Genomic DNA, 10845 nt, shown 5'->3' with positions numbered 1-10845 from the left:
AAATGAAATTAAAGATCCTAGCATTGGGATGGCCAAGACGTTGATGCCAGGACTCTGATGAAAGCTGAATGCTGAAGCAGACAGGTTCATTTGAAACTGTAGGGGACAGAAACTTGTACAAGGATTGATCAAGTGGGCCTTTGAACTGAATCTCCCCCGTGAATTGATCCTTCACAAGAAAATAGTCAGAAAAGAACTCAATTGACACTTGGTTCGACGTACAAAATTGTGATACAGATATGAGGTTGGTTTTAGCAGAGGGAACACATAAAACATTAGAAAGATGGAACTTTTTGGCAGGGAGAGAAATAGTACCAGAACCAACATGTGAGATAGACAAACCTGAGCCATCTGTTTGGTGCAGTTCGTCACTACCATCATATGGTGAATGAAGAGATAGGTTGCTCAAGTCATTAGTGATGTGATGAGATGCACCAGTGTCTAACAACCATTGCTGATCAGATCCCGAATTCACATTAGTGTGGTGTGCTTGAGGATTCCGTGAAAGCAATTCCCTGAAATAGTCACGTGCGCGATAACACTGTTTGACATGATGCCCAAATTTGTCACAAAATTGACATTGAACTTTGGTTTGAGATCCAGTGCCTCGAAAATGTTGTCTTGGGGCAGAATGTTGAGGCTTATATGATGAAAAGTTCGCTGGAACACCAACGTTAGCATTTTCGAATTGAAAATTCTGATTTGTCTTTCCTGAATTACCTTATTTTTGCTGATATGGAGATCTTGTGTTTGTACCTTTGCGGACATGATTTGCTGTGATTGGAGTGGCGTCGAATGTGGGATCTGCTTGTTTCAAATACAATTCGTGAGCCAATAACTTGTCTTGGAGTTCATCAAATAATATGATGGTATCTCTAGCATGAATGACTGCAGCAATATCTCGAAATTCAGTGCCAACACCACTAAGAACGTGAACCACAAGATCTACATCAGTCACAAGGCTTTCACACAAAGAGAGTTCCTCAACAATTGATTTGATCAATTGAAGATATTCAGCAACTGGACGTGAATCTCTCTTTGCTCTAGACAGCTTGTCACGCAAAGATAAAATTCGCGTAGCTGATTTGTTTGCAAATGCCATTTGTAACTTGGTTCATGCCTCCACTGAGGTTTTGGCATCTGCGATGGTATTCATTACCGAAAAGGATATAGAAGCAATAATGGCCGCCAAAATTAACTGATCCTGGCAGTCCCAAAATTCAAAATCTGGATTAGAGACTTGTTGGCCATCTTTTTCAATGGTGGTTGGAGGTGACGTGGTCGAACCAATGACATAACCCATAAGATTGTGACCACGAAGTAGAGGAGTAATTTGGGCTCTCCAAGTGGGTGGGGTAGTTTTGAGAATTAAGTTTCAAAGGAAGTTGAGAGCCATTGATGGAAATCAAGGTTTTTCCAGAAAAGTGAGTAAGATTATTTGTGTTGGAGGATGCCATGAGAAAAAAAAAACGATTAATTGGAGCATTTGCAATTTGGATCACTGCTCTGATTCCATAAAGAGTTTTAGAAGAGAATGATTTTAAACTGTTTTATTGCTCAAACATTACTATGATATAAATACATGAAGAGTACTAACTAATTATGGTGATTAAACAATCAAATCCCTACAGATCAGCTAGACTACCATATATATAATATTGCACAACTATTAAGATTCTGTTACAATAATGTTAAGCTATCCTTTTGGTTTTGAATTAGATTGGATAGGATTGTCCTTAACAAAGCCAAGTTAAATGACATATATTATGCCTTTAAATTAACTTGTATTAGTAATCTATCTGAGTTGGAGGGTTAAAATAGAACAAAACTGAGTCGACGTGCCAAAATGAAATTTTGAGATGAGCTAAAAGAATTGTGTATGATGTTATGACCCTTTCCAAGTCATAATAGGCCAAATGAGCAAATGATTGAAGTGACGATTAACAGATTAAAGTAATTTTTCTTCAGTTCAGCTAATCATATACAAGTATGCATCGATGTACTCGAGTTCTTCTCCAATAATATCAAGGCAAATGAAATGATGTGAAATTTTGCCAGTTTCTAGTAACAGAACGACTGGAAGACCCTTCGAACCTCAAGCTCCTGAAACCAAGGAAAGTAAGACAACGATCAACAACAAGAAGAAAATTTACATGCATATCTTCATAGAACTTGTATCTTCTAATGAATCTACAAGAATTTACATGGGATGCACGTGCAACACATGTGTCTAGAAACTAGTTTAATTTCTCAGAGGAACTGTGTGTAAGCTATTTAACTTTTGCTAGCAGATTTTATAGTCTGTTTTATGGATATGTTAAACCGATGAACCTAGCTAGTAATGCAGATATAACTTTAAATATTGTTTTTAAGCAACTCAACATTTTCTATAGAAAGAAATCAACTCTCAGCTGGTTCATAAATCACGATTGAAAACAAAGCTAGTATATATAGCGAATTTACCCACTTGTTGAGCTATGAATAGCATGAGAAGTAAGGAGATTAATGTCTCTAATTAGTTGGAGTTTCCTTAAAAAGATCTCCGATTTCCATCCTTTCTCTCGGGGACTCAATTGAACATGCAACTCCCATCTGTATTATCGATATCAAGCATTAATTTCTGCGCTTGTTTTATATATACTAGTATCTCCATGATTGATAAGTACTCCTTCCTCGGCCTCTTGTCTTTCTCTGCTATTGCTAGGTACATGCATCTTAGATCATTGAAATTAAAAAAAAAAAAACAAAAACATGTAAAATCAATAAGAAAACTTTCACAAGAAGACACGAGAAAAGACCAAAAATAGTCCCTTATCTTTGAGCTAGCTAAGACTTAAAAGTCTTTTTCACAAGGAGTACTTGCAGTCTCCATGTTTGCTTGCGGAAGACATTAAGAACATTCAATGTCTTCAATAAGGAAAGTGATTAATTGATTGAGGAAAGATTGCCTAAGGTTAATTTCCTGGATTGGTCCATTGAGGTTGTTGTTATGAACTTGCAATCTCTCAAGTTTTTGCAATGAACAAAGCTCAAAATAGATCTTTCCTCCACACAATTGATTCCAACCAAAACCAAGACTCGAACAATGAGAAAGATTTATCAGTATCTCCCCCCAAAATGAGTTATTAGTCAAACTAAGATGCTGAAGCCTAAACAAACCACCAACCTCATGTGGTGAGAAATTGTTGAGCTCAAGGTTGAGACTAGTAAGATTTCCTATGTAAGGCATGACAAAGTACCTACTAAGTCAAGTGATGTTAAGTGTACGTAGTTTAGTGACTCTTTCATGAAGATGTCTGCAAGTGATGATAAGAAAACAAAGACATCTTTTAACTTATTAGAAAAATAATTTAACACATTTTTGCTTTCTTTCTTTTTATCCTTCCTCAAGATCTCTTATATCTTTTTCTTTCCAAAATTAATGGAACTTACTACATTAATATTTTCATTAATTCCCCAATCTGATCTCCATAGTAGCTATTTCTTGATTCATCACTCTCTTTTTTCTTCAATGGTTGTCAGAGACAGCATGTTGGTCTTGATGCTGAATCCATTTTAAGATGGAAAAAAAATAACAACAGGAAGAAGAATAAACTAAATCTTAACAAAAAAATAACTCAACATATATTTATTGTCTGCTTTGTTATTAATTACTATCAAATTTGCTTTTATTTCGAAATCTTGAAGTATCTGTTATTTGGATTTTTTGAATAAATTTGTGAAGTTCCAGCACCAGTAATTGTAAATACAATAATTCATTTTTTTTGTTTTCATGTTGGTATCCAATATTTATATTGTAATCTGAATAATTCATATATAATTTTTGGTCAAAATAAGATTATTTTTAGTCTAACATCGAGTGGATACTTCTATGTTAAATCATGATATGATAGCATGATTAGTTGATTACTAATTATAAGGCATCTAATTTTTGTGAACATATAGCTCAATAAAGTAAAATGAAATTCTTTCAACAAATAAAATAAAATGATGGGTGCCACTTCCCACACTTTTTGACTTGAACTACACTAGTTAGCCGTTATAGCGTTATAGCAATGAGAGCGGGAGAAAAGCTCCATTGATGTCAAGAACTGTCACGATCCGATTTCTCAACTCATGATAACATCTACTATACCCTACCAGTAGGTAAGCCAACCCGTAACCCAGAACATCAAGTAATGAGCGTAAGGGCAGAAACTAGCGAAAACAATAGTTTAAACAAGGACAACAAGGCGGAAACAAACCAAAATAAATATATATACAGAAATCCCTCCCAAAACCTGGAAGTCACTAGTATAGAGCTATCTAATAAAGAGTACAAGTCCCAAAAGTGGACCACACAAAGCGTGTCTCAAAAGCAACAAGACTACCTAAGACAAAAGAAGGAGGTGGAACAAACCCAAAACGCCAAGTGTTCACCCTCGTCTCCGAGTCACAGCTGCAAAAGAAGGCTGGAACTAATCACTGTTGGTAACTAGTACTGGGACCTGTATCACGAAATAGATGCAGAGTGTAGCATGAGTACCAAAATAACAGGTACTCAGTAAGTATCATAGGCCGACTGAGCAAAAAGGATAAAAACAATAAGAAAGGATAAAATCTAGACACAAAGAGGTCAAAGCGGATAAGAAAAGAAAGCACACGAGCATACCAGAAATAAACTAAGTACAACTAAACTAAACCTAACTGGACCTCCATAAGCTCAGAAGGTACACTCGTGCGCAAATTCAAATAAAGCCTGAACGAAGCCCCATAAGACCGACAGGTACACTGAATAGCTAAGTCTATTGAGAAAGAAGAAAACCGGGCTCCCAACCCAAAGTAACCAAGATAATTCATCAGACTCCACCCAGCCAGCAGTGCACTCCCAGCCCAGCTAGAAAGAGTGACCTTAGCGGCACCCAACCAAACAGTCCACTCCCGGCCCAGCTAGTAAGAGGGACCCATGAGTGAGGTAGATATCGCGAGTCGTCCTACCATGCAGTCAGCTCCCAGCCCAGCTAGAAAGAGCGACCCGGGGACACCCAGCCAACAACACACTCCCAGCCCAACTAGAAAGAGAGGCCCGGGGGCGATCGCCGAAATCACCGAGTCTACTCAGCCAGCTATACGCTCCCAGCCCAGCTAGAAAGAACGACCCCGGAGGTGATGGTATCTCCAATAGGATCAAATCTAACATTAGCCACCGTGAAACGCCGTCCACTCTAAGAAATCACAGAAAAGGCTCCAAGCCTATACTATCTCAATCCCACACCTTTAGTAATGCACTAAACCTTCGAGAACGCGTCGAAATTGCAGAACTAGATGGAGAAGATACAGAAGTGCAGCAAGCAGTGATAATGCCTAATCTAAGGCTCAAATTATCAGACTCAAGTTTGTTACTCCAGTCTACAAGGAGCTAAGTCATCCGAACGACGTCGGCAGAAAGGCAAGGCTATCTAACCCACACGGGTCATAAGCCTAAGGCAATGCTAGCCTAACCTAGACTAAGGACATCATGCTTATGATTAAGGATGAACAAGGCATACAACACATAGCATACAAGCATACAATAGCATTTAGCACATAAGCATGCAACTCTACTAAACCGGTTAACATGATACTATACCTGAAATATGGCCAATCGATCATAACATGAGGTATCTAATCAAAGTAAGGTAGGAAACTGGTACCCACCCCCAATTCACTCCAATCAACATGCTTTTACACAATTAAGCTCAATCTAAAAGAAAGGAAGTCGAGCCTACTTGTAGGCCGATCACGCGCGCTCCAAAATCACTCATCTGGAGCTTTCCTTTTTCGAACGGCCTCGAAATGCTGACACACTATCAAAAATAGAGTCACAACGTTATTACGGTCGTTTAGACACTAAAATCGCAAAAAATGGAGACAGACCAATTTCGGGGTCAAAATGGGGAAATTCAGATCCGCGCTAAAAATTCTGGAATTAACCCCAAAAATAAGTTCTAACAGCTCCCCGAACTTGTGTTTCATGATGGGACACAATTCGGGGATTGGAAACAACACAGAACCAACATGCAATCAAAACCCAAATTTCCTCAAGAACTAAAGAAATGGGACAACAGTTAATTCAACATATTTACTAGAAACGGGCAGTCTACAGTAAATTTCAACAACACCACAACGCTCTCCTCTAAAAAACCCCTCAAAAATGACTCAAGAATTGCTGAAATCGGACCTAAAATGGATGAGAAAACAGTCTTAAGAATTCCAAAATCAAGCTCACAAAAAGGGGGTTGTGGCAGTAGGTATTTTGTGAAATTTACCTTGAACAGGGACCCAAATCAGATTTTGAGCTCACCAACGAGTTATCCTCGAAAAATCTCACAACTTTACCTTTTGAATCGCCCAGATTGGAGCTCCAAAGCTCAAGTTATCGCACTTTAAAGAAATGAGGAATAAGGCTAAGCTGGGATTTTATAAACGGCGAAACTGGTCGCTAAAAACCCAAAAACTAGTCGTTAAAGGCCCAAACTCTGGTCAGTAAAGAGCTGCACCAGATCTCAGCTTTGGCTAAATTCTTCAAAGTCTCTGACGGGGTGCTCGGAATTCGTTCGGTACCCAATAAAAATAAAACAGCTATGCTACCCTACTAAATTTGACATTCGGACTCAACGGCGCAGTCGAAATTTCCATCAAAGGTCATCTCGATAAAAAGTGGGTCCAACTTTCGAAAGCCATTTTAAGTCAAAAACCACAAAAGGGCTCGGAAAAATATCAAAAACCTTGAGACAGAAAAGAAGGGTCAATCTAGACCAAACTCGACATTTCAGAGCGAACCACGCTGACGGTATTCTCATCCGAGCACGTTTACTCAGAATATTGACTAAAGTCAAACTTAGGCTTAAACTTAAAGTTAAAACTCCTAATCGCACCGGCTCACACTAAAACCTCGGGAGTTATGCCGACCATGCTACTAGCCTAAAGTGACCCTTCCGGAGCTGATGGAATCGTCAGAATTGGATTACGATGTCATCTTCTTGAACTTTTGATCGAAAATGATCGTTCAATGTTCATAAGCTCCAAAAACACTAAAACTCACACAATAACCAAACGAACGACCATGTGACCGAACTGTCAGTCCCAGCAAGTCATAAATGACTTGGGATCGCTATAGGAACGCTCTAAACAACACACAAAAGGCAAAACACAGAAATGACCAGGAGGGTCATTACAAGAACGAAAAAACTTCTCCCAATTTTGGAGAATTACACTCCAAGAAATCAAATTAAATTCTCTGGTTTTGGGCTCATTCATGGCGGATTTCAAATTAAAGCTTCATTCATGGTATATTTCAGGTTTTTTGATGTATCTTTTAGTGATTTTTTTCTGGATTTGGCTGTGAAATAGTGTAGTTGTAGCACTCATGACATCAAATTTTACATTTTTCCTATAGCCGTTATAGCAGTGAGAGTGAGAGAAAAGCTCCATTGATGTAAAGACCAAAAAACTTCTCCCAATTACCTCAACCGCACCCTAGTTTTGGAGATATACTCTCGGCAATTCTGGGTTTCATTGAAGAGGTTGAATTTTGGTATATTTGAATGGACAGCACCCAGGTTTTTCTCTATTTTTCAGGTTCAACTTTACAACTCTGGCATTTTTGTTTTCAAATTTTCTTCCGTTATTTGGAAGTAAAAAAAGTTTGTGATGACTTGTTTGGTAGTTTTGAGGTACTCTGTGAGTTTGTCTCTGTTTGGTGTCTATAGTTATGTGTTGTATTTATTCAAGAGCTTGCATTGGGGAGATTTGTGCACCAAGGAATGTGGATGTTAAAGAACCTGAAAATGTGATTTAAGTAATACAATAGGATGACATTTCCTATTGTATTTTTCACTGATTTTAAGTTACTTTTTGGATTTGGATGCGAAATAGTATACTTGTAGTGCTAATAAGTTCAAAATTTATTAGTTTTCTATTGTGGTTTTCAGCGATTCAAATTATTTTTTGGATTTTGATGTGAAATAGTGTATTGGTAGAGTTTGTAAGTTAAAAATTTACCATTTCATCCGGCCGAGAGAGATAGTGAGAGAGACAGAGGATCAGCGGCGGCGAGGATGGTGAAGTTTTTGAAGCCAAACAAAGCTGTTATCATTCTTCAAGGCAAATATGCTGCCTGGAAAGCTGTGATAGTAAGGGCATTTGATGAAGAAAAAAGGGACAGGCTGGCCATATGGCCATTGTTTGGTTGCAGGTCTCTCAAAGTACCCGAAGCAGGCGAAGAAATCTCATGTGAAGGCTTTCATCAAGCTCGTGAACTACAACCACATCATGGCTACTTGTTACACACTCGTTGTATGTGGATCCGAAGGATGTTGTCAATGCTGATGATCTTCTGGCACTTGACAAAAAGGTGACTGCTGAAAAAGTGACCAAGGCTAGGCTTGAGGAGAGGTTCAAGACCGGGAAAAATCGCTGATTCTTCACTCGATAACATTTGCTTTTCAATATATAGTGCAGACATTTCTTGCAATTGGCTAATTTTATACATATTTATCTGCAGGGTGAAAGCAAATGTGCTTTGATATATGGTCAAATGAATGAACCTACTGGTGCTCGTGCTCGTGTTGTCTGCTATCAGGAATAGTCCAGGATATGAGCCTTTAAAAGCATTGTTGTCAAGCCATTTATCCTTCTAGAATTTAACTTGAGATCCATTGCCAACTTTATAGGAGATATTCTTGAAGAAGTCTGCTTGCTAATGTGCTTCCAAATGCCAACAGTTCATGAGCCTATTTTAGCACACCAATGAGTGTGGGTTATAAAATTGGCATCAATTTCAGTCCTCCATAGTGCTATCTATATCTCCATAACCATTTCATTAGCATGCTCTTCTTGTATAGTCTCAAATTTCTGATTCCAAGGTCCCCTTGTGATTTTGGCCGAGTGACTTTCATCCACTCTACCAATGAGAACTTGTGATTCTGGATATTACCCTCCCATAATAAATTCCTCCTTAATTTGTCTAGTTGCTTCAACACTGAATGTTCTCTCATTGTTGAGGAGTTGAAGCAGACTTCATTGTGTTTCAAGTGAGTGGAAAATTCCATTTCAGAAAATATCTGCATTATTTGATGGTATGTTTATTAGTTTGAAGATGCCAAAGTATTTTTGCTTTGCTCTAACTTGTGTTATATAAATAGGATTATTTCCATATTTTACTGAGAGCCAGTACTGTTATAAACATGTGAGTTAAACATATGTTCCTAACAATAATGGTTTTACTTTGTTTTGCACAACAAGGAAACATATAGTAAAAGAAGATGAGAAGTATGTATTATTGTGTTGAGATTAGTATAGAGCTTTGAACTCTTCAACTAATTCGGAGTTGCTTGAATTGTACGATGTTATTGGGCTGTTGTATCCTGAAGGGGATAAGTCAAGAGATATGTTGCTGGATTGGTGTAGATTATGATGCGGTGGGCTTAAATCTCTATAAAGAGAACGAGATATCCCACATCTCAACCTGAATGAATTGTTTATTCATTTCTTGTCATTATAGTTTTAAACTGTAATTTATTACATTCGTAGTATATATACCAACACAACTCATAATAAGTTTAGTAATTGAAGGATGAAATTCAAAGTGTGTGAAGGGTACGATAAATAATAAATCATTCTAAACTATCAAACACTTTTTTAAGATCAACTTTTAGAAGCATCTCAGCATTTTTTTTGTGTTGTTGAAACTGATATGTTCTCTTGAATGATAATGACATTACCATTAATCCTTCTATTAGAGACAAAACTAGCATGATAACCTTGGAACAAGCTAGAGGAAGGATTTTATTCTTTTAGTAATAACCTTAATATATTTTGTTATAACGTCTAATAGATCTAAAGTTTTTCAGTTTGTTGGCGTTTGCAATTTTTCAGATAAAGGCATAGGATAATATTACGGGTAAACTACATAAATTTCACTACTTTAGATCCTAATTACTAGGCATGCTGATAGTTTTCAATATTACTTTCTATATCATTTTCCGCTATCGGATAAATGTATCATAAGCCGTTAGATACATGTATCTATCAGACTTAAAAGGACGAGATACTTGATTTGAATTAAATGTTGTAACTTAATTCCTTAATTAAAAGAGTAAATGATGGGAAATTAACAAACAAAATGGATTTAGTAGATCCATCCGTATCAATTGTTACCAATTTTAATAAAACAATCTAAATCATAAAGATTAGTAATTCTAAAATTATAAACTTCATCTTCTTCATCAATTCCTTCTTTTGAATCTTCAATTTTCAAGACATTTTTGCAAATGGCGAATATCACAATATTGTTGGGAAAAAAAGTGTCATTATTTTCTAGTGTGTATCTTGGACAAATAATGTGTACGTCATTATTAAAATTAATGATCTGATGTTTAAGAGTAATGATTTGTTTAGCATGTATAATTTGTTAGGCATGTATCTCGAAATCGTTGTGAGTATCTGAAAAAAAAAAGTGTCATTATTAAAAGTATTGTTTACAGTTGTGCTTGAATCATCTTATTGCTCGGATTGTGCATTTTTGGGTGTATTCATTCTAGCTACAATGGAGGACCAGTAATGATGGTGGAGAACGTAGTTGGAGAGAAAGGAGGAAGACCAGTAATGATGGTGGAGGATGTGGGTGGAGACAAGGGAGGAAGACTAAGAATTTGAATTATTAATGTACCTTTAATTAAGGAGTTTAAATGTTAAGATAATTATTCAATACCATATTTAAAATATTTGTGTATCTGATTTAACTTTTTGCAAAATATATGGTATAATCATTAAAAAGTGGTATTATGAATCTCGTGGGAGTCGATCACTTGGTGGTTATTTACT

General features: G+C 36.9%; 1 pseudogene; it reads left to right on the top strand.

The window, feature by feature from the left end:
- Positions 1–8045: 8045 nt before the first annotated feature.
- LOC125849349 (60S ribosomal protein L27-like) lies at positions 8046–8440 on the top strand (annotated as a pseudogene).
- The last annotated feature ends 2405 nt before the right edge of the window (positions 8441–10845 follow it).

Source organism: Solanum stenotomum, chromosome 12, assembly GCF_019186545.1.
Source record: "Solanum stenotomum isolate F172 chromosome 12, ASM1918654v1, whole genome shotgun sequence".
NCBI lineage: Eukaryota > Viridiplantae > Streptophyta > Magnoliopsida > Solanales > Solanaceae > Solanum > Solanum stenotomum.
This window is presented reverse-complemented; position numbering and strand designations above follow the sequence as displayed.